Source organism: Struthio camelus, chromosome Z, assembly GCF_040807025.1.
Source record: "Struthio camelus isolate bStrCam1 chromosome Z, bStrCam1.hap1, whole genome shotgun sequence".
Lineage (NCBI taxonomy): Eukaryota > Metazoa > Chordata > Aves > Struthioniformes > Struthionidae > Struthio > Struthio camelus.
In genome coordinates this window covers 21123123-21148777 of record NC_090982.1, presented here as the reverse complement: position 1 = coordinate 21148777, position 25655 = coordinate 21123123, and the positions used below count along the sequence as shown (strand labels likewise).

Genomic DNA, 25655 nt, shown 5'->3' with positions numbered 1-25655 from the left:
CTATAATGAAGCTAACACATTTTACTTTCCATTTGCATGAGCTAGGAGGAGACAATCAATGAACAGTTGATATGATATAGCTCTTTTAAACTGATAGCTCTCTTGTTTTGCAATCATATGCCTGTAACCAAAAGCTGAGCGCTGTTTAAACCTTCTCCGCTTGTCCTCTGAGTTTCTGGAGCCTTCCAACTCTAGTGAGGTTTTCACAGCTCCATTCCTCTGCTCAAAGTATTTCTCTTCATGTGATTTATTCCTGGCACCATTGGCTCTTCGTGATTACTCAGAGCCAAGGAGCCTAACAGAGTTCTGCTTCCTCCAGTGTTTCACTTCTATCTGATCAGAATTGTAGAACATGATCCCCTGCACAAGAAAACAGCCTATTTCTAAAGGCTTTTCTGAGAACCTCTTACATGTAAGATCCTGCTCAGCAGGAAAACAGGGCATCATTATCTATCAGGGAAGAATGCCACAGACCTGCAGGCTGAGAAACGAATGCAGAAGGGTTATACCAGGATGCTTTTACATTTTGGATGGCTGTACAGGAGTGCCTCTTGAGCTGCCTGAGGGACTGCTGGATCATCTTCTTTCAGTAAGTGTTGAATAAATACATATGAAATTCCTTAGAAGTCTAGCTGTGAGTGTTCTGGGGAACCTGTGGAGAGCTAGACCTTGAAGAATTTGGGGGCAGATTTTCAAAAGTATGTAGCTCATGAAATTTCAGAAAACATGTAGGTCCCTATCTCTCAGCAAAATTAAAGGGGAGTGGGACACCTTGGTGTGTAAAAGATTCCAGTGGCAGTCTGGTGTTGTTTATATGGGGCAATTTGAAATGAGGGCCTCTGTGCTTGGAAACATTAAAGTATCGAACTCGAAGCACATTATTGGCACTTCCAGACTGTCACTGTCCCTTCTGCTAGCTCACTCAATTGATGTTTATGCCTATGGGAATGGAAATGTGAAGAATGGATATCTTTGCAAATCTTTCAGGTATGAACCAGCTAGTAACATGGTTGCTTACCACAGCATTAAATGACTGAGGCAGTCCTCCTCCCACACAAGGACAAGGGCCTGGATGATAGACCTGCACCTATGAGTATATGTTTGTAATGATGGAAGATTTTTATCAGCCTGTATATGGGAGCGATGGACACAACACTTTTTTGCAGATTACAGATACATGTCTACTACTTTACCGAAACTCAGGACCTCTTCCCTGAGGATCAACAATTTGCAAAAATTCCTTACATAAGTGGAAAATTTCATATCCAATAGAGGGTGCCATACACACCTGGAAGTTCTACCCTTCTACAAGAATGTGTAATTTCTATGGTTCAAGTGAAAACTCAGATAATTTCTATGTAAATGCTGGGGTACCCAGTTACACAGGGTAGTTTTTGTCTTGTGTCAGTATTTGTATATGAACCTGAAAAAGATCTTGTCTACAATTCTCATTGTAGTTCATGCTGAACTACAAAAATGAGTTGCACATGCCTCTGCACAGTGTATACAGCAGTTTCAACACACTTACAACTGATCTTCAAAAAGGTACATTTCTTCTCGATGTTATGCATTGTACATACACAGCAGAGATGGCTCCCAGTACAAAGAATTTTACAGTTCAGACTGCTGACAATTATTGAATGCTATTAATAGATTGGAGGAGTTCTAGACATCACTGAGGGAGCTGTTAATTGTAGTAAATAAAATGTTACTATACCCTACATCCCCAAATCAACAGTGTCCTACATCCATCTGTCTATTTAGAAACTCCACAAAACTGATATGAAAAAGACAGAGTATGCAGAAAATTCTCCATCTAATTGCACTTTTCCTCATATCTTTATTCTAATAAATCTAACTAAGTATTTTCTGCTACCCCATATATTAGCTCAATCTTCTCTGAAGGTGCAGAGATTTCTTACGTTCTGTTTCACTTGCAGTGAGTTAATATTATCAGCCTAGGTTATCTCCAGAGTGGAAGAAAAAGCTTGTTCATAAGAAATCAATCACAGAAATCAATCACAGAAACGCCAGTATCCAAATTCTTCAACTGCAGGAGTGATACTTTGGGACCATGGGCAGTCAGATACCTGCTTTGCTATTCCCACAGCTAGCCTAGGAATCTCTAATACATCTTAAGGTTCAGGTACCTCTAAACCATCCTGAAGTTACCTCTGTGCTGTTCTCTGTAGAACATATGTTCACATATAGCCAAGGGGCAGATGAATACACTTGTAGAATTACCCTCTTCAGCTCCCACTTGGATTCACCAGAGGCAGTAAATGTGTGAGAGAAAGAATACATTTATCCTCACCAATAACACAGGAGAGGAGTTGTGGGCAAGATACTGTGGTTTGTTTTGAAGTGGTCTGTTTCCTAAGTCAACAAATCAGTGAGTAAGCAAGGTTACCTCAGTCCGTGGCATTTATAACCTCAGTACTCACTAACTTATCCTTCTCCAGTTCAGCTTTTTGGTATGATATTCTGAGGCAGAAAACAATCCCCAAAGCTCTAGTTCTCTGAGGGACAAATTATACAATGGCTCCTATGAACTGCCAGGCTGCAGTATTAATTGAAAATAAAGATGCTAATATAAAATGCTTCCTCATACACTCAGTGTCTTGATGAAATATTTTTTACATGAAAGATGTCTTTCTAAATGTATCTAGATCTGTCTCTCTTTAAACTGCTGGCAGGAGAGTTAGAAACTCATTATTTCTTACGTTTTTTGTCGGTATTTTAGGAGCGCTTAGCTACTATGGTGTGAATCCCCTTAATGAAAAAAATATGTCTACCAGAAACGTAAACCCTAGGCCAAGCTTCAGGACCATAAGACTATCACACTCAAAAGACTTATGTGCAGTTTTCCCTTGTGATTAAAGTAACCCCTTCCAAGACTCCAAATACAGAACTATGTCAGCATATAAAAATGAAGCCAATCCCTTCAAAGTGAAGCGGTAGGATATAGAGCAAAGGGTTAGGCAGATGGCTGATTCCTCTCAGTGAAACTGGATGATTATGTAAAATAAAAAAATTAAAAAAAAAAAAAAAGGAAGAGTTCCTAGGACATATGGTAGGAGAATTTGAGAACTGGTGTCTCCAAAAGTGATAGAAAAAATGTTCCTCCTTTTCAGCTGCTGGGTAAAGGGGAAAATAGGCCCAAACAACTTAATCCTTGACATCTAACATTCAAAAGCTATTCATAACAATGCCTTTTCTGCTGCACAGATGTACTTTGCAAGGGTGTAAATTTCAAACAGCCTTTTATCAGTATACTAGTTTATATGTTCCTTTGATAGAGATTGTTTTAATCACAGGGAAAAGATTGCAGGTAGTTATGAGAGCTAGGTGCACCCTTCGGTATGAGCAAGTTATTTAACAAATTAGTTCAATTTCCTATTAACAAATTGCATGTGAACTATCTTCAAACCTTTTTGTGCATTTGAAAAGATTACAAAAAGTTATTCCAGTGCTTTATGTACACGAATTTGAGCCAATGGATCGTTCATGAATTATTTGCTATACTATTTATAATTTATATTTCCTAATCTCTCTAGTATTGCTATCTGGAGATAGCAATACCATTGTCCTCATTGGATATAAGAAACTTTGAGGAAATAGAACACATGATACAAACACTCATAGAAAAAAATATTTGTAGATATAAATAAATATTTATTTCTATAAGACTCTGTGAGGACATACTTTCCACACACAAAACTGTTATTGTAGTACACATTTTTGAACGACACATGGAAAAGATGCGATGCTATCCAAACTGAGTTGTATTCCTCTATCTCAGCATGTGTTGATGAATAGCTGTTCCCAATACCCCTTAGCCTCACTATCATTTTCTGCTCTTTGCTCTCCTATTTAGCCTTAAGTGTGTAGGCCTTCACTTAAAGATCTAAGTGAAGATCTTCTACAAAATAGGGAGCCAATGACTTTCTAAGCACCCCATAATATTGCAGATTAATAGCTGGCTTAAAGGCTGATGAAAGTCTCGCGAAGCAACTACAATTAGACTGCAAATTTAGACCATGACCATTAACGGACAAAAATATAATAGCGTTAGAATGCTTATAAATTTTCATTGTATTAATTTCCTGTTTTAGGATTGGTATCTTGATTAAATTTGCCACATATAGTGGCAAATGGTATTGCAACGTGTTTCTTTTTATGATAAAAGCGTATATTTAAACATACCTAAACAGGATAGTTTCCCTACAAAACAGGATAGTTTCTCTACAGGTTATTGATGCCCTTCTCTCTTTGTGTACTGCTTTCCATTCAGTTGATTGTTTCACCCACTGGGCTACCAAAACAGAAGTTTCAAGAACGGATGACCTGTGTCTCTGCTGCCGTTTTGATTAATAATATCAGTCTTTAAAATGTGGAATTGCTTTTGAAGAGAAGGAATTGTGTCACCACCCCTTGCCACTCCTTCAGCCCTGTGTTACTAGATCAGGCAGGGTGGAGGCCTACAAGCTGACTCTGGGTCTGAGCACCCTGCTCACTAGTGCTAATCTTGATGATTTAAAAATGAACCCTTTCATTTTTAAATGACTACTGGAAGAGACCAGCATGCCAGGCAGCAGCAGGGAAGAGGAAGCCACAGGACTTATCAATGATTTGTCAAATGGAAAGTATTCTCTGCTGCGAGTACTAGAAAATTAGTTCCTAAGTGCTAATAAATATAGCAAATTTTCTATTACAGCCGGTTTCTAAGGGTTGCACCACCCTTATGCTACTTGCCCAGACTCTTCAGAAATGAAATATCATTTCAGTAAACTATTTATTAAGTCTTCATAATAATGCCTCTGGAAACTGCTACTACTTTAGCAAGCAGATCCTTTTTTAGATAGTTACCCATTATCAGCTTTGCCTTAGGATGGAAAACTAACAAACCAGTTGCTAATTACTTAAAATGGCTGGCTCCTTGGGAAATGCAACTTCAATAATGCATGACTTAAATACCACACTGTGCAATTAAGTCTTTGAAAAAATCTTCTATTCTCTTTCATTGTCTCTTTTCCATAGTTTGGAACAAACATTGAGATGTGTGCATACTTAAGGGGAAACAATACCAAACACAACAGCCTCTTCAACATTAATTGCTGTTGGGGAGCAGAGAGACGGAAGAGATGGGCTCCCCATTAGCTGAAGAGAATAATCCATTGTTTTAGAAACTGGCCTTTTGCTTCTGCTTTCTTTTTATTTTGCTACCGAGTCCTTACATGAGCTACCATTGTGCAAGAGGTGTTTTTATCAAGGAAAGGTCTTTTAACCACAAATTCAGTATTATTCTACTCGTTTTCAGACTTGATATGATTATTGACCTCTTGTACAAAATATCATGCAAATAGAGAAAAAATGGCTATTTTTATACAACTCCAACTGACTTATTTCTGTAAAAGTCTGTGACCGTGCTTCACCTCAGAATTATTTATCTAGAAGGAAAAAATCACTAACTAATATGAAATACAGATTGTATTTTTTAAACCACAGCTTTTTTCATAGAAATCTCATAAATATAGAAAGAAGATTTTCTTAAGTTTGGGAAGCATCAGGCCATCCAATCACAAAACAGAATAAGTAGCATGAAATGTCTGAGACCAGCTGCAGTAAATATAAAATATTCATACTGAATAATCGACAAATGAGCTGCAGGCCAAAACTCTTTTTTTTAAATGCAAATAATTGGTCAAGCAATAGTAAATCATGAATGAAGTAATGCCATATTTGTGAACAAATATAAAAGCTAGCTTCTCAAATAAGCTAAAGACAGTGAATAATTGATTCAGTTCTAATCATGTATAGTAAATTTAACCTTTCACTGTACTAACAGCCAACACACTCAGACTTCTAATGATGAACTTTTTATACAGCCATGCCCATCATGAGAATTTCGGAAAGCTATTGGCTTCTCTATGTGTTAGATATTAGTTTACATAAAATTTACTTTAAAAAAAATCAGTGTTTAACTTTCTCATTTATCTCTCTCGTATCTTTTCGATGACCTAAAGCTGACAAAAATGGGTGTGAATTTGCTGATGTTTTGTGTTGTCAAAATATAATTCTGATTGGATTAAATTTTCCAAGTCATATGAAATCAGAAAATGTAATATTTCCCTAATTATTCTGTATTATCTTGACAGGAGATATCAGCCCTCAAAACAAAGCCTGATTAAAAAGCCAATAATCAGTATCTTTTTGAATAATTGCAGAGAATATTTAAATTGCATTTATGAGCTTCAAAATGCACTCCAGGTTGTTCCCATACTTTTCTACCAATACACAAAATGTAACATTTACAACAGTGATTCCAAGGGAATCAGGTAACTTACCTTGTAGAAGCTAACAGTGGAATGACCATTTGAAAAATAAATTCCTGTAAAAACTAGTTATTTTCAGATTCTTCCTGTGAGCCCTACCAGATATTCTGGGATTCCTGCAACTGTTCCTGTAACTTTGGAACTGTCAGTAGTTAAATGATTTTTTAGCCACGATATATTTTTCAGCTCTTTTTCCTGCCTATGAGCTTTTCATTTGGAGCTGGTCCTAACCATGGTCTTTGCTTAGCTTTCTCTGTCTTTTGTAGGGTCAGCTTTTGCATTAGACCAGTTGTACCATTATCCTCATCACCTCACTGGTATCATTTTCCCCTTAGAAAATGCAAGCTGACAGATCTACTGATCTCGCAAAAGAAAAGTTTACGTGCTGGCTCTCAGGCTGCTGGGGTTGAGCTACCTTTGACACCACTTCCCTTGGGCTAAGACTCCAGCTTACTACAGCTGCAGTGTCTATTATGCTATGCTATAATCTGTCACCAAAGCATGTGTCCTGTGCTGGAGACAGATGGAGTAACACTGGTTGTGCCTTACCTGTACCGATACCCAGAAGAGAAAGGAGGCTGTTCAGGAGTTGTTATCCTAATAATCAGAGGAATGAATGCACAGATCTTGGCAAGAGCAACATCTTCGTTAGCATGAATAGGAAGCAGTAAAAACTTTAAAAAAAAAAAAAGAAGTAAATGCAAAAATTGATTCCAGAATCTTACACCTGTCATGTACCCCAGATTTTCAAGGAATGTCTAGTAGTAATAGGAATTGAATGTAGCAAGGTGAAGCATGATATGGTCCACTTGAAATATGTTGTGGAAAAAAACACATTTGTTTAATTTGTTCATCTCAATCACTGAATTACAATGGCTGCGTTTATGGGCACTTAATTCTTAAGCACTTGCTACGTTCAGGATTTAGGAGACATTCAAGCAGCTGTTAAAGACTTACAGGAGTGTCTACTTCTTGCACACATACAGTCAAGATCATTTCTGTAGTAGCCCCTTACACTGCGACAAAAAGTCCCCACATCAGGAGCATTTCTAGGGAGGAAATCTGTCTTTAGGTAGATCCAGTGGCACCAGTGGGTCACGGAATAGAGAAGGCAATGGCTTCTTATTTTACAATGGTGCATAAAATGGCAAAGAGTATGCAAAGCATGCATTGTGACATGCTTTCCTCACTGCGCTCTGCCTCGTGTAGGAAAATCTTCAAAACTGGGTTCTGTGAGGGTGGCATGCAGGATGGAAATTGTTAGTGTTTAATATACTAGCTTTTCACTTTGTAGTGCTCTTTGGCTAGGCCACTTGTTCAGTGAGCCTTTGTTTGAGCATGAAGCTGAACAAGGGGAAAAGGGGAATGATGTTGCTTAGCAACAGCCCTCTCTTTGGTCAGGTAGTATATGATTATGAGAAAGAGAAATCTGTAAATTCAGTGGATTTGGGTTCTATCCAAAAATTTTACTTCATTCTCTAGAATCAAGCCTTTTCCTCGACAAAATACTAGAGTGTCTTGATTCCCCAAAATCTAAAGCACAGCACTGGTCAAACAACAATATCCTGTACATAGCAGGAGATCTGAGCCTAATAATTCATTTAATTCAGTTATTGGCCTGTATCTGCCCTAGTACAAACTGCAGAGGGATACTTTTTAAACAAAAAAAATACTGTAACTATATAATTAATTTATTTCCCTTTATAAGCCTGTTTTGTTATATGAAAATATAAATCTATACTTCCAAATAGAACACTAATATCCTTTTAATTAGGAGGATATTTAAATATTTTATCCCTTTTGTGTTAATGGGATTTTGGTTCAGCTTTATGTATTTATTTATTATTAATGAGTAGGTAGTAGAAAGGATGCCTGTCAGGAGAATAATTCCTGTCTCTCGATCTCTTCACTGTCTACACACCTGTAGCAGAGGGAGTAATAGTCTTTCTTATGTAAAACATGACATTATTGTATTGATAAAACCTTGTAAAAAACATCTGTGGATTGGAGGTAACCACAGCAGCACCAAAAGCTATAAAGTCAATACCCTTAACTCTGGGAGCAGAAAATATGCTGTTTAACCCATCTACTTTTAATCAGGAACTGTCTGATTTTTCAACTGTGCTTTCTTTTTAGAACCCAAAGCAAGAATTTATTTTGCACCCTAAATAGCTAATTAATGTATCCTATTCTTGAGTCCAATTTGAATTTAAAAAGCAAACAGAAACATCGTGTTTCTGAACAAATGTGGATAAATTCCACTTCTGTCTGATTCTGTATGAAAATGTAAAAAGGATGTTTCTGTTTTGAAGAGATCATTAGCAGTCAGATGTGTGGAGAAGAAGACGACTGCTCAAAAAATAGCAGCCAGACTGGGCTTAGCTGCATCCATATTATGTGAAGTCCAGTTTCTCAGACATTCTCATCAGAATGTCTCCTTTGTGGAGAACATTACTTAATGACAAACTGTTTCAGAAAAAAAAAAAAAAAAAAAAAAAAAGAAAAAAAAAACCCAACCCTCATTCACATTTTTGCTATAAAGTCATTATATCCTGGAATAGAGTCTTGGAGGATTACAAAATACACTGCAGACAGGTCTTCATGTATGTGTGATCAACAAAGTTTTATGGCTGGGTTCCATAGGTTATATTCCTGGGCTTTGGATCTCAGGAAATTTGGATCAACCCACAGGTAAGAAAAACAGGACAGGTACAGTACAATGTACTTTAGCTTCTCTGCCAACCCATTTTCCTCATCCAATGCATTACTTGTAGAGCGTCTCCCTACAAAAAGGTATTTCTTAATGCAGATGGGGGGAAAAAAAAAGAATTAGGAAAGCAACAGAAGTGAAGAAAAACGCAGAGTTCCTCTAATTCCCTTATTCTAATCAAATAGTGATTATTGAAACAGAAAACACACATCAGAAAATGCAGGTCTAGAAAATAATTAGATATATTCCCCACAGAAGTAACTTAAAGCCACAGTGCAAGACATTCATTTTTGTTAAATGATTTTTTATGACAACTTATGAGGATTGTTATGAGTAGATAGAATATTAGCGTTATGTATGAACAGGTGCTGCCTAGTAAACTGTTTCAGCATTGATCTGAGCAGTCTGCATGGGACAAAAAATGTTCAAGGGGTTACAAACCTATCCATACTGTACGATTTTTCCTGCTGCATTTCATGGCTATGATAAGTATGCTTTTGGAACTGCAGCGTGACAGAGGTGGACCGTATGAAATTGATTCACACCTTAAGGCTCAGTGAATGGTTCCAGGGAAATTATACACTTCATTACACTTAAGCACAGAGAGATGAACAATCCTGAAATTCTGATATACAGTAGCCATAGGGTAGGGATTATTGACATAACGAGTAGTTCAAGGAAATAGCTTAGGTTTTTTTGGTTGACTAAGCAACAATCAATGTAATGAGTTTAGCTAACTCTTGATAGGAAAATAATGTAATAAAGTAGTATTAAAATGAAAAAAATACAATATTAAAAAAAACACATTTATTAGAGCAGTAGAAAGGGACTGCGCAGAATACTGGCAAATCAAGTATATCACCTCTGCACAAGGAAGAGGTAAGCTACAAATAAAGTGACAGCATTCAGGTGGATTGTCTTCGTTTGGTCAAAAGCATTCACGTGCTAGTGCTGCATTAACAAGGGTTTTGTGTTTCATAAAGTCTGTTACAATGTGTATTCCATTTAACTCCAATTCATTGTAGATGTGGGAGCTTTAGGGCAGCTGGCAACAGACTCAGCAACATTTTGCACTAAGATTTATATATGAGCTCAGATTTTTGCCTTAATTATCTGGTGTCAGCAAATGTGGTATCTATCTGTATAAGGTACGGAAATACATTGGTAAATTTACCTCTGGAATCCAGCTCACTAAGGTTTTAAGGACACAATTTCCTAAAGAGTTTAAAGGACTCAGGTAAAAAATCCAAGCTGATTTAGCTGTATAAGTGCTTTTATTCTCCTGGAAAATCTCAACAAAAGCTTATGGTATGTAAGTGTGCTTAATTGCTTTGTCATGCCATATGCTTTAAAGGTGACTGAAGTCTTTCTGCATCCCATGGCCACCATGGAAAAGAAAAGTAATTTATCACAACCTTATCGTCACCTATACAGTTGTCTTCTTTCCTGCAGCACATCTCTGACATCTCCTTCGTGCAACCTCTTCTGGTTCTGCTGAGCTACTGAGACATATCAGCTGCGGATCCCTGAGCGCTGTCGAGTGGAGAGAAGCAGAAACTGGGCTGAATCAGCAGAAAATCCAAGAGAGTTAGGAAGTGTTTTCTGCTCCTGAAAATACACTGATCAAATATTGATCTAGTCTGCTGATTCAATAGTTTTATGTTCTCATTTTAAGTCCTCTTTAATTCCTGATGCCTCTTAATTATTGCAGCAATAATTAATAAGCTTTTCAGGAAATGCAAAGGAAGATCTCATCCTCAGCTGATGAAAATCATCATAGACCAACAGAAGTCCATAAACAGAGAGATATTTCCACCAAGAGAGTTTGGCCATTATCCTTCCTTCCCCCTACATAACTGTCTTACTTTCTTCCCTGCTGTTTAATAATCTTATTTCTCTCCTGTTAAAGTCAAAAAAGTCCTAGATTTTTCTCCCTCCCTCAGCCTCTCTCTCTCCCTCTCCCTCTTTCTCTTTCTTTTTCTCTCCCTCTCATGAACACCCCCTCTCACCCACCCCACAGGCTAGCTTATATGCTGTTCTTTAGAGACTGCGGTGAAATCCTCTATACACATGTAAGAAACTGTTACTGGGTAATTCTGCACAAAGCCACATGACTTCGATCTTTCTTTACTTCAGAGGAAAAAGGCTTGGCACTTGCCAACTGCGAACATATATCTGGGATATATGTTTTTAAAATATTTTAATAGATATCTATCAAAAAGAAGCTGATATGGAAAAGTAAAATAAAGAAGAAATATATATTCTCTAGGGAAAATAAGTGCTACTATAGTAGTATAGTAATGAAAAACAAACTTGAAGATGCAGTAATCATTTAAGGACTCTATATCAAAAAACTTTTGAAATGTTTCATTATGTTACAGGCCTAACTTGAAGTGAGATATTATATAAAATAAATGCATGGGATCAGTGGTCTGAAGAGACCTCCTCTTGCTGGAGGCAGTAGTTATAGTGGAAATATTAATTACGTGGTTTGGACCTGAGCATTCTGGAGCATTCTGGAGTTATGGGAGAGATGTCCCATAAAAGGAAGTCTTTACTTAAGTCACTATTTTTGTCAGTTCGAAATTACACTCTAATCAGGTTTTCATCCTCTGGGACATAGAGACATTTCAGAAAGGTAAGCACCTTCAGTTCAGGATTTTAAGTCAAAGTACAGGATGCTTTTCCATTTTATAGTGGACTTAACTACGTTATCAGAAAGAAAAATGATAATCAAAACACTGAAATAAATATGCTACTTCTGACTGGTTTCAGCTCATTATGCATTGATATCTCAGAGGAATTTGTTAGTTTTCCTCAAACCTGCTTGTTCTGATATCACTCGCTTTACTGACTGTTTCCACATGCACAGAAATTGACTAATGGTATACCTGTGTTCCAGTGTCTTTTACCATGCTAACAGTCAGAAACAACCAGTCGTTGTTTTTTGTTTATTTGTTTGTTTTTGTTATTTGACGTGCATTTTTGCCTGCAGCTGGGCCTGGCTCACCGAAGAAGTTTACTTGCCCTTTCACAACTAGATTATTACATGGATTAGGTTCGCTACTGCTCCAATCTAATGTGCATACATGTGTCAGAGCGCAGTTGTATGCAGTTAAGCAGTGTATTTGAGCACAGGTTCACTTTTAAAATGTAGCATCTCCTTCAAGAGCAGCAGAATCAAGCTGCTGAAGCTGCATGTTACAGGTGCATTTGCTGAAAGCATTCGGTTGAATCCATGTCAAAGGCTAGGGTTTCTGGATGTTCATAGTACATTTACTGTGTATGCTCTGGTGCTTAAGGGAATATATTACAGATTCATGAAGAGGTGATATTAGTTCATTCCACCTCCAACGGTATTTAGTGAGGCTACTGGAGTCCCAGGCAATTCATCTTTCTGCTTTCCCTACAGTTACTGAGTGTTCCCGTGCCTTAAAGTAAGGCTTGTCAGAGACAGAGGAAAAAGCCTCCAATTTGAACTCAACAAGCCTTTGCTTGCTAGAGGCAGCTAGAGTGTTTTTAGTACATTTGAAGGGAGACCACCTCCTTTTACCAAGTCTACTTAGTTTACCCACACCAGACAACCCAGAAATGTTTCACAGATGGGCTGAGCAACATCCTTTACTCACACAGAGGGTAAGAAGGAAACAAGATTCACCCCATGCTTTTCTTCAGAAACAGCAGAGAACCCCAGGTTTTCAGACAGCGTGTCTGTCTTCTGTAGAAAGGCTACATCATGGAAGGAGTCAGGTTCTAGCAGCCATCTATTGCTCAGGCAAATTTTGAGGGTATTGTTGTAGAAAGAAATAAAGTCCCGCTAAGCTCAGGTTTCTGCCGAAAATACCTATGTTAGCTTCTTTACACTCAGGAAACAGAATCCGGTGTAAAGAAGATTCTCTGAAGTCTAAGATTTTACTCTAGGTCAGTAATAGCTAGGTTAGATTAATGGCCTTTGCTGGATCCACTCACTACCTCCCAGAATTTTAGTGGTCAGAATTACTTTTCCACTCCCTCACAGAAGGATGTAGTATAGCGGCAAGGGATGTTTAGCTCACTCCCTGTTTAGGTCCAAAAAATAAGAGTCCTTCTTTTAGCCTATTCATGAAAATAGTGAATGACAAATCAATCCTTTTCAAAGTTTAACCACCAGTAATCCAACCTTCCTAATGAGACTACTTCTTCGCTTTGCAAAATACAGTATACAGAAAATACTGCTGTGGTGGCACCTTTGTTTTGCATTTATGCTGTCAGCATAATTTTTCCGAGATTATCATGTTCCTCCCCTGTGACCAGAATAAACCATATGACAAAGGACTTGAATTCATAACAGAGATAAGGATGGAAAGGTAAGAATTCATCTGTGAAATATAAGTACCTAATTTGACTGTTAAGCCTAAAAAGTGACAGAACAAATCTCACGTAAACACTGCATTACATACTCCATTCTTTGGCTTGATCTTCTCTGCCCTTTTTCAATTCTGTGGAAAGTGAAATACTAGTTAGAGCTCTGACTGCTGACTCCAGGCACTTTGCAGTAGGTTTTGCCAAGTTATGTATTTGTACAACATGACAGAAAAAGCTTCAAAAGGATTTAGTACGATTGCTGCTTCTGGAATTGCTGAAGCTCCAGAGGAGGACCATATGCTAGAAAGAGTACTCCCAGATCTACGTCCAAAAGCATGAGAAGCTTTGATCATGGAAAGGGTTTTAGTCTTCACAGCATGTTTTCTCTGTGTATGTGCTTCTTCATTGCTAACCTCGTGGACCTTTTGAAGTTGGTTTATAATGTTTCCTTCATATATCCTTTTTTTTTTTTAAATCCCCTGCACTTGTAGAGCATCTTACCCACCGTAATCTGAATCATAAATATAGACATCTCTATTTTGTCTTGATCTCTGTACTTTGAAATATATTTGAGGGGAAATGTCTGAGTAGTTAGGATTGATCTTCTAGCTATGGTTACGCTTTCCAGCTTAGTAGTCAAGCTGTCTCCAGCAATACATAACTTCTCCATAGATTTTTTGAAATTTTGGAGATCATCTCTGTTATGGATGACTAGTTATATACTCCACAGAAGGCTGAGGATTGCCTTGTGCAGGTGTGGGGACAGAAACTCCGATATCTCTACATGATTGCTGAAAGCTTCTCTCAGGCCCCGTTCACCTGCAAGTGTCAAGGACAACCAATCCCAGGTCCCCAGAAACGAGCTATATTCCCTTCACCCACTCCTTTCTGTTCTGAAGTTTTCTATTTGTACTTAACTTTTCAAATGACTTGTTGAATCTTGTTGGAGGGCTTCAGTATCGTACAGTTGGGGGGGCGGGGGGGGAGATCTATTACATTAGGAGATGGAGAGTTTCCTGTTAGAAACTGAAACCAATCTTCTGCAGCTTTTCAACTTTAGATTACAGGTTTCAGATATAGAAAATATGAACACATCACTATTCAAAATCATAGGCTATGTTTATACAAAGTATTGTCTGCAGTCTGAGTGGCTTAACAATCTGTGGTTTATTAGCACACATTCTGCTGCCTACAGATTTCACTTTTAACATAGCTATTATCACCATTTCTTTGTTTCCTTAGCACTTACAGCTTGGCACTCTGTATTCAAACAGAGCAGAAAGTCTGTAGAAACAGTTCAATGTTGGCCATTTCCAATGAAAGTAGCATTCCTTCTTGTCTTGCCCTTTTCCTCCATTCAGGCCTCATGTTTGCTTCTAATAGTGCAGGATTTCATTTTTTCTTTCTCTCTTTTAAAGCAAGGAATGTAGTCAGAGAAGGCCCAGAATAATTTGTACTATCATTATGTCCTTTGTATAGAAGAATAAATACATCAATTTAGTTTCTATTGTTAAAACTACCAAATTTTCTTTCCAGCTGGAATGTGCACTGTTAAACCCTTTGCTAGATCACACAAGACCTGCATTTGTTAGCATTCCTAGAAAATTTAGGCAAAATGATAATCAATGTAGAATTTTTTTAAAAATGCTTATATTCCCCTCCAAACAATTTTCCTGTTTGTATCCTCCTGTACTAGCGGTTTATCAAAGGTTTATAAGGAATCCCTTAAAGGTTTCAAGGCATGACTGTGTCAGGTAGTGTTTCTTGCCTTACTAAAATATAGCAACAGCATTGCAGTTCCTGGTGTCTAATTTACTAGTCTGGCCACACTCCCTTGACAGTCTGTATGCAGCCTAACATTGCTTTTCTTGCACATACATGCAAGTGAATAACAGTCACTCTCATTTTCATAGAAAGAGAACACAGCTGAAAAAAAATCTTTTTTTACATTAAAAATGCTGGAAATATTTCTTGGTATTCACTCAACTTTAGGTTCCAGAGTCCATGAAAAAGAAATATTCCAGCTGCTTGAAACTCATTGGCTTTGGTGTTTTCTTTTACACAATCAGCATTCATGACAGGCTTGCTGAAAAGAACGGGAGAAGTGGATAACTTCATAGCCCATCAGTTTTCATAAATGCAGAAAAACACCACTCAGAACCTTTTTTTCTTTTTAGTAAAGTAATTGTTTTAATGCAATTCTTACCACTGTAAGAGTTATCCAGAATATGTCACGGTCTGTAGTGTAGTACTTTGTTCTGTGGGCTTGCATATTATTCATAGAAGCAAATCTTACTGAAACAGCCTTATGTACAAGGCATTCCATTAGAAGTGACATTTGTGCAGAGAAACTCAGATTTTTCTTGTTCTTAGACATCGCTCCCCAAAGTTTCTGCTTGCGAAAGTGATAACAGAACTTAGAGTTCAAAGTGCTTTTGACGGAGTGCCAGGTATTTGGAGACGCCTGCAGCTAATGCTGCATTGCCTGACAAGTTGTCTCCAGTAACCCCGCCGGAGTGGTCCCCCAGTCTGCCAGCTGCGCTCCTCGTTACTTACTGAGAGATCACTTGAAGTTGTGAAGTGTGCGACATCATCCACAAGATGTCTGTGGGCAATTACTGGATATGTTTTCACTTGTAGATCTCTACAGTTAAGTGCTTCTGCTTGGGAAGGAGAGTAGTCTCCAGTTTGTAAAGTAGAACTAACATTTATCCCTCTTGAACAAGCATGTAAGGATTGCTTCTTATTGTCTATTGTGACTATGTTAAGCGCTACCAAGAAGCATTTGAACAATAAACTTTCCTGTTAGGACACATTCTGTTGCACCAGTCCAGCTGGTAGCAGGAAGGCAAACAAAAAAAAAAAAAAGAAAAGAAAAGAAAAGAAAAAAGACTGAAGTACGGTTTTTCCTCTGAAACAAATGTTGGAGTATGCATTCTTGTCATAGAAACCAATTTATCATCATCTTGTTTTATACATTTCATATTAAAAGTTCTCTTAATTATCCTAGTTAAAAAAGGAATCCCCAGCATATTCCACATGTTATCTTCTGGCAGTCATGTACATTCTGATGTTTCCCTGTGGAGCGTTGGAAAACCTTTGAGAAAATCAAGATTAAAATATCATGAAGAAGTATTTTAATTCTGTAGCATCATATTTAATAGCGAGTGCCATCCATCTGGTGAAAGATATAGTGCCTCATCTTTTGATGACTTTAATCAAGCCATTATATTTCCCTGATTGCAAAATATTATTTACAAATAGCTATTCCTGTGGTTTCTTTTCTGTCTGAAGTGGATTGTAGGAGCAAGCTAAAAGATATCTAATTCAAGACGTCAGTGGAAAGTCATTGCACAGAGGATGATACAGAATGGCACCTGCAGACATGCAGGCAATTGCTGAATAGCAAGCCTGCTCGGTAAGCCAAGTTCTTACCTTTGGGATTGCACAGGTGCAGCTAATCATGCAGCTCCATAGCTCAGCCAGATACTACACAGTGCTGATGTGTTCTCACAGAAGCCGGTCAGATTTAAATGAGTTGGACAAGAACTGGAACAGTTGTTTGCTTTTTGCTTTTCTTTTCTTACTGCGTTTGCTGGGCATAGGATTTAGACTAGTGATTTCATTCCTTTTTACAGGTTTCATAAGGAAATGATGAAAATATCTAGTAACAAGGTGACAAGAAGGCTCATCAGAAGATAGAAATCATTCACTTACAGTTAAAATTAAACCCAACTATTATTAATAGACCCAAATATTAATATTTAATAAAATGAATAACTATTTCAATAATAAAAATTAATTATAAAATAATGTTAAAATACAAAATATTGATATTAAATATTGTTATTATTATTGAATCAAAAATGTTGTGAATGCTACTACTTAAGCTATGATCCTTATACAAATTGTAATAAAAAGCAGAAAAAATAGATTTGTGGAAATTTTAAATATATATATGTATTACATATAAAGAATATATACATTAAGAACATTGATATTTGAAAGATATAGAGCCAGTCTTCACAGACTTAGTGCATACTGTTCTTTACACGAACTCTTACTGTTTCTCACTGCACTTTCTTATTGTCTTCTAGACATTAAAAAAAAAAAAATAGCATGGATTTTTTTTTTTTAAGTTACTAAAATTCAGGCAGATCCAGATCTCCATAATTAGGTCAGTGTTAGCCTTTACGCTTTCAAATCATTCAAAGTGTCATGCATGTAATACAGAAAATAGAGAATAAAACTGAAAATTACTCCCTAGGTATTCTGGTAGTCAGAGCTACCAGGTAGTATTTTTGATTTTTTGTTTGTTTGTTTGGTGGGTTGGCTATTTTTTCTCCCATAAATACAAAGTGTGACAGGAAAGAAGTATTAGATGACTATCTCTTCCGAGTTTTCACTTCACTTTTGCACAGCAAAATTAAAAAAAATATTTATTAATTGCATCCTTTCACCATTTTCTATTATGAATGGAAAGATGACATGTATTATCAGAATATAACCCCAAGGAGTGTGATAATTAATAAAATTGCCTTTTTGCTTTTTTTATAAATTGAGAGGAATTTAGTACTCTGTAGATATATAGGCAAATGTTATGCTTAATCTACACCTATTCTGAAGCTGAAATCTGCAGCAATTTGGAAATTTTATTTTTCAGGCAAGCTTACTATAATTCTATATAAGAAATTACATTATTTAAGGATTTAGAAATAGTTTAATATGCAGATCGATTCTGACATAAAGAACTGAACTTCAGGTCATTTAGGAATAAAACATTCTGTCCTTCAGTAAGCATAAACTTTTAACAAAATAAAAGTATGCAAATAGTAGGTAGTGCATTTATCTTGAGAAAGGTAAAGTTTTAAAATATAATCAAGCTGAAATATTGCAAAACGAGATCTACTGCAACAATAATTTAAGGTAATAGCAAAGATGTCATTTAAGCAATTTGCAAATCGTATATTTCCCTGCTGTGTTTGCAAGATTACCTTGTGAATCATCAGGAGCCATAACTCAAAAGGCTTTTGATTTACATTTTTCTGAGACCTAAAGGCAAGAAAGGACACTACAGATAAGATGAATAACTTGATGATCTACTAGCTTCAATAAAGAAAAGGCTGCCTTTTCCCAACTGGCTAAAGTTACCACCTGACACATTCTTGCCACCCATCATATAGATATACTGCATGTTAAAAGACTCTGTCTGGCTCAGTTTGTGAGAAATTTTAGTGATGTTTCTACAGTATATTTATGAGTAAACTGATAATTATGGGTCTGAGAGTTTAGGAAAGGAAACTTACAAAAGCTCTGGAGCATGACTGCAATATTAAAATCATTTTAGAAAATTAAAGCCCGGTTTTCTGAACTGGTTAGCCCTATGTTTCTGGTTATTCTGTAGGTTTATCTCTGTGGGAGCCCAGTATTTTTGCTGAATATCTATCTCATTCTATTCAAGTTCAGTTTTGTCTCGGATCACCAAAGCATTTAAGTGCCTTCCCGTAGCACATTAAGTACTGTGGCTAACATCTGTCATGTATTTATTTGTTCTCTCGTTTTTATTCCCAAAGAGAGAAGCATGTACCGTGGAGTGTTATTATTATTTTTTTTTTCCTGTCTTTACAGGGACTGTTCAAAAATGTGCTGCTATGGATTCACATTAGAAGTCAGAACCAAGGAAAGAAATGCATGTTGTGCCTGGAATAGATGATGGTGACGGTCCAGTTGGTCATCAGGTCCTAGGGGAAGCTGTTTACCAGCATGAGACATGATTCAGCCCTAGAGCACAAAGTTCTTCTGTGCCAGAGCAGCAGAACTGCTGACCCCAGTGTTCTCTATAGGGCATTAGTTTATGTTTTGGTAGGTTGGGCCAATACCGTTGAGTGCCATGAGGACAAAGAAAGCAACTACAAACTTGTCTGCCTTCCAAATGGCAACCACGTGAAAAAGAGAGGATAGAGGTAATGTTTCCAATTAATCCATGCTGTAGGGAGATCTGATGCTACATAGCTATGTAAAACCCACCAATTTGCCTTTGCTTTACTTTTCTTCCAAGTGCACGTATCATAGAAGAAAATAAATTTATTCTAAAAAAAATTGTCTAAAGTTATTTTAGATGCTTATGTGTATACTTTTGTGTACAAGCTTCTGTGAAATGGTAGAAAACGTGAACCAGTTGTCTTTTGAAATTTGTAATAGTTTCTAGTTCTATCTGGATTGGAAACAAAACAGTGAAGTGTGCAGAGTCTAACGACTCTTATGGAAGTCTTATAGGCTTCTTACGACATACATGCTTTCATGGGGCACAATGTTTGTACAACTTCTCATTGTCCATACAGTATTCTTGGGAATTTTCAGGAGGTAGGAAAATCCAGTTACAGCATGCATGAAATATCATTCACTGGAATCTTGAAATCTCTGGTACGCAGCTAATTTTAGCATGAAGCTCACCTGTCGAGTCTACAAGCACTTGGCATTGTTTTCAGATAGACTAATACTAGAATTCACCCCCACAGGAATTAGTATGACAGCAGATTTCTCCATCTTTAAACAAAAACCCCAAATCCCCCTTCTGACCTTGCTTTTTAAAGCATTAGCATACAGCATTAAAAATTCCAGTTCTTGCTACTACTTTCTGTCACAGAAGGGAGTAATGCAGAAAATTTTCGTTTGACAAATAACAGTCATCTTATCCAATTGTAAACTTGAATGCTGCAGAGATACTGCAAGATAGATTTAGTATAAGAACCTTCATGCTTGCATGGGAAAGTAAATGCAAAAGCATTGTGAGCTACTTGCACAGATGCATTGCCCTATGTCTTTCAACCTTTTCCTATCCCTAGATATCCAATATCCGTTTCCGACAAAGCAAAAATTTTTTTGTACAGTCATAAATGGAAGAAGAGAGCCAGCAGAGACTGATCCTTCAATTTTAGTCTGGGGAATGTGCTGCAAGATATTTTGAAGTAAGATGCTCCAGAAGACTTTTCAGTACAGTATTTTGGACAGAAATTGTGTTATTAAGAGTTTACCAGACCTGGCAGCTAAGCAAAACCAATATCTGTAAACTGAAGCCTCCGCAGGAGTGATCCTTCCCAAGTTTAGTAGAAGCATTTCCAAACAGAAAGGGACAAAACACTCCTTTTAAACTGAGTTTCCTGTTCTTATTTATGTGATGGTATTCTAGCTTCCTGATATGAAGATATTTCGTATGAGGAGTCATGGGCCTGTGTTTGAACTGAATCTCTGACGCCTTGAGTCTATTAAATGAAGCATTAGCCAACAGCAAACACTGCATATTACTCAGGCTGCTCTAAAAGGTATCAACATTTTATTGTTGAAACACAGGCTTGATGGAACCTAATACTGAACAACCTATGTCTTGACATGGGGCTTAGGAAGCCGTGCAGTGAACATATTCACTAATCCTCCACCAGCAGCCGATTAAATCAATTAGTCCTCCAGTAGTAGCCAAGTAAAATAAGCATATTTCTAGTGTATTACTTCAGTATCGATAGCATGGGACAAAAGTAAAGACATTCTGCTGTGATAAACGTTATTAATTTATGTAACAAATTCACTGGGATCCAGTGGAAACAAAACGTTTTCGGATACCCAGAGACTGTTCAAAATCAAATACTAATGCTTCTTTCACCTTCTTCCTAGACACTGAGTTCAGAATAATCACACCTACACATCAAATTGAAAAGGAAAAAAAAAAACCCAGGGGAGGGGGTGAAAAAAAGCTTTGACTTTGAGTTTGCAAAGGGTTGTTAAAAATGATAACTTTAAAAATTATACCATACATATATCGATCAAGAGAAATTTTCTTAAATAAGTTGTGTAGTGCCTGATTCCTTTTTTAATTGCAATGGTGTAAGCAGAGAAATAGTATACTGACTAACTTCTATACTGGCTTATTAAGAATTTCACTTTATTTCACCTTACTACAATATGTCCTATTAATTTCCAGTAAAATATGCTATTTTTGAAGTAATTTCATATTATAAAATCATCTAGAAATTTTGTTATTATTTTAAAGGCCTTTTTTTTTTTCCACATGAGCAGAACTAAGATGTGAATACTGGTTTTTGAAAGCAATTAGCTAGCTAATCAGCTGGCATTTAAAAATAAAGCCCTCTGACCTTACAATCTGTATGGACTAGGCCTGAGTTTTGGAATAACAAACGCTGTATTAACAAACCTCCATGTACATTAACAAGAGAAAATGTACAGTCCTATCTGCACCAACAAGAATGTTTGCAATGTTTACTTTGCTTTCTGTTTACAGAACCATTGAATTATATTCTATGGCTAGCCAGTTGAAGCACTGAAATTAACCTTGAATTGCTCAAAAGTAGCCTGCATAGGAGGTCTGTGGGCTGATCAGTCTGCACATGTTTCTCATTCAGGCAACAGACCAAAGCATTGTTCTGCGCAAAAGAAAGCCTATGACATCTTTTGCTGGTGAAAGCTAGCAGACATGAAAGAGGGGACATCAGGATATTCTAGGAGATTGTTTGAAGAAAATAAGAGTATTATACAGAATGAGGGTGAGAGGAGAGGGGGAGTTACTGTGAAGAAGAGAGGGTTAGGAAGTCATGACACACATCATTGGAGACCACTGTTCAGAAAGCAACTCTTTTTCAGTTGAAACTAAGATTTGAATACAAGTATGCATCTTTTTTTTTCCCCTAAAATGTAAACAATCCTCATTATAGCACCTAATGTGCTCAGGACACAGAAGCTAACATTTCCTTCCACTTACTACAAACACGGAACCTCTAGATAGAGAAATAAACAACAGTGTTGTGGCCAGACAGTATGCTAAAGAAAGAATTCAGAGGTCAAGATTTCAGCTGATTTCTGACATCAGCTCGATCTAAGTTTGTAGTTTCTATCCCAATAGAAAGCTTTATGGAGATAACCTGTGGCCTCTTTCCTAGCCTGCAATCCACTTATGCTTTAGCAGAGGTTTCCTTTTGTACCTTTAACTTCATAAAGATCTGCCAGTACTCAGTCTTTTCAGTGAGAGCCTTTACTACCGTTATATCTTTTCTTTGGTTGAACAGCTGGTTTTTTTTTTCCCTATTGCTATGGTGTCCTCCAGGTCTACTGCTCAAAGACAAGGGATTTGGAGAATACCAGTAGTATTGTTACCAGTGAGTCCCAGATACAGAAACTGTCCCAGTGGGACCCCAATCCAGGAGAAAGATTCACATTCTGAGTTGAAAGAGCCTCACAACAGGCTGTATGGTACAGATTTCACAGGTCATTAAGTCATTAAATAAATAAATAAATAACAGGAAAAATAAGGGATACCTTCTTAAAAAAAGCATATTTAGTCAAATTAAACTGTGCAACAAATTTAACTTTCTTTTGCCTTATGCATTGCCTTTTTAATGTAGCATAGGTGCAATAAATAACACGTAATGGACACGGAAGAAATCCATTGGCTTACTTTATATTCCAAAATTCTTTATAAAAGAAATATGCCTATACTTAGAAGAAAATCTGTGTTTAACTTTAAGATGTAGGGGACAAAAACAAAAAACAGGAGAGTGCTTTGTTTGGTTTGTGCTCCAGCAGGTGTAAAGACAAGATTGCCAAGGCGGCTTAATAATAACACAAGCCCTAGTGACAGAATTTTTGCCGTCAAAAAGCTATCATCTGCTTATGGAAAGGAGAAAGTACTGCCACAAGCATCTTCCTTTGAATAGGCAGGCTACCCTCTCTTTCGCCAAGACCAGCGGGAGAGCTCCTATAACCACACATTCACGGCTTTTCGACCTCCTCGACAGGTTACACAAGGGAAAAACTCTGCTCCTTTCCCAAAAGCTCATTTTCATAGAGCCAGGGCCAAGGGGATGGGAAAAGGATACATGCTAAAGCTTTTCCCCCAAAAGTTAAAGGTAACGCTTTACTCTTTAGGTCTGTTTTAACACTGTTTGTGAGGAACCTCTCACCTATAGTTTGAGGCAGTTTCAAAAAGTTTGCAAGTGGCCTATAATTTTGTAGAATATTATTAAGAAAGAACTTAAAGATTGTTGAGAGAATTGAATCTGAAGGTAGGAAAAGAACTGACTTGAAGGCCCAGACTGTGAACCCCAGTCTCATCTGGTGACTTGGTGGAAGAAAAGTGTTTTAATGAAAGTGAGATAAGGGATTTGTGGGGTCTTGTCCATTATGACCCTTTTTTCTCCCAGGTCTGCAAAATACGATATTCATTTTACTAAACCTATTTGTTCTTCCTGTACTTTTCTGAATGTTCCGTATTTAACACTTTACAAAAGAGTGATCTTTCTTTTAAAATTTTCAACTTGATTTAAATCTATTGAAGAAGATGATTCTCATAGAATTTCGCATGTGGAAAAAAGAGGTTAAAGGGTCGTTACTAGACATTGCCAACTAATTTATATAGCTAAAACTGCTGAAAAGGCCAGGAAAATTCTTTTTATTGATCCAATGTCTGATGTAAATGTTTGGAATGTAATGACAACTATATCACACCTCTACCCATAGCTGTAATGGTCAGTAGTACCAGCCTAGCCCTTTTTGCTTTGTTCCTGTGAATATTCCAGTTGAAGGTCCCTGTTCGGTGATCTCCTCACTTCCACCTGGAATTATGTTTGACATTGATCTCTGACTGGATGAGATTATTTGAGAGAATATACTATACTACCAATGAAAGGGCAACAGCTGATAAGGAGAAGGGGGATGAATCTAGCATAGTGTCAATTCAAATAAATATTCTCATTTTTTGATCCAGAAAATGGTGACCAGAGGGAGGAGAGAAGAGGGAAACTTTTCTTCTCTTTCTTTTATTTTTCTTTTTTTTTTAATTTTTCCTCACTAGTTCATGTTTTTCTGTTTTGGACTTGTGCTGAAGAAGTAATATAATTTACTGATTGACAGCTGTTCTGTGTGGGTGATGGCTAAAGTGATATCGGTGTACCTTAGCTCTCTGTTATGAAGTTGTAAGGCTTGATTAAATCAGGTTTGCAAAGTATGAGTTGTTCTTGGAGATCCTGAAGTTAAAGGCGTGCTAGTGACAAAACTTAGTAATTATTGCCCATTTTTCTCTGACTAAATTATCTTCAGGACTGTATCCATAATTGGGAGTTTGGGGAATGCACGTATCACTGCTGCTAACAGTAGTATAACTCTGCTATTGATAGCTGTGCATTAACAAGATTCCTGTGGATACACGCATCATGTCATTTAGTCTAGGGTTAGGTAACATGTCAGTAAATCCCTAGTAGCCACAGCAGCTTAGCAGCTTTGTCCATTCTTTTTCATATCATATATTACCAAAGGCAAGTTGCACTGAACGGTGCAACAGTGATAGGAAAATAAGGAAAACATTACGAATTAGCTTCACTCATAGGCCATTTCTAGTGAGGGTATATAGATATTTTTCAGTCATCCTTGCATTCTATTTTTGGACAATTTGGTTTTATTTTCATCACCTTCCAAAGGACTGAGTAATCTGGTTTAGCACATGCCTGCCCTTACTGTCAGAATTTGGGAATTAAGATTGTCTTGTTTATGTTTCAGTTAAGCACCTCTTCACAGAGGAACCTTCAAAGAGGACATTTGAGTGAGAGCTGCTGCAGTGGTTTCATATTTCGTAAGGTTTTTCACTGGGCTGAAGGCAGCTGTGAAAAATTAACAAAAAACAACGCTTGCAGCTGCTTTTCCCTGAAGATTGCTTGAGATATATCCCAAGTTGGGGGGGAAGGGGGAAGCAATCTAGTGTTAAATTTCTTGTGGGTTAAGCAAAGGCAGATGGGTTTTAAGTCCCACTTTTCCAAGAAGCAGCAGGCCAGGCTGCTCCACATGGGTTGAGTGGCCAAGATGATGCCAGCACCAGGCATGGTGAGCAGGCAGTGCCCTCCGTGACGGGCATGGTCCCTTGTGCCTGAGCAGGGCCAGGGCCATGCAGCGTAACTGTTTAGCTTGACCCTAGTCATGAATTAATCACATTAATGTGGCTGTCCCTGAGTAAGGTATAAAACCGCATTTGGGGACAGGGCTGACTTCCAAATGTGGCTGCTGTCTGGAACATGAAATTCAGGATTTGGTAATCTAGTCCCCTCACACCACAGAGAATTTCCTGCTGGTATCAGCTGCCCATAAAGGGAGAATGCAATTCCTGAAATGACTTATTATGTAATTACTACCTCAGTGCCACGTTCAGGATCTGACAGTATCTGTGAAGAGTGTCTGTCTCTCTTCAGCCCATTGTTACACTACAGCTGTCC

The 25655-nt window shown here is 37.4% G+C and overlaps 1 long non-coding RNA gene across 1 annotated transcript in view; it reads left to right on the top strand.

The window, feature by feature from the left end:
• The first annotated feature begins 305 nt into the window (after window positions 1-305).
• Window positions 306-25655, top strand: part of LOC104142533 (uncharacterized) — a 63412-nt gene continuing 38062 nt past the window's right edge. The window contains exon 1 of the long non-coding RNA XR_693724.2: window positions 306-589. This is a non-coding gene — a long non-coding RNA (uncharacterized lncRNA). The remainder of the gene's footprint in view (window positions 590-25655) is intronic.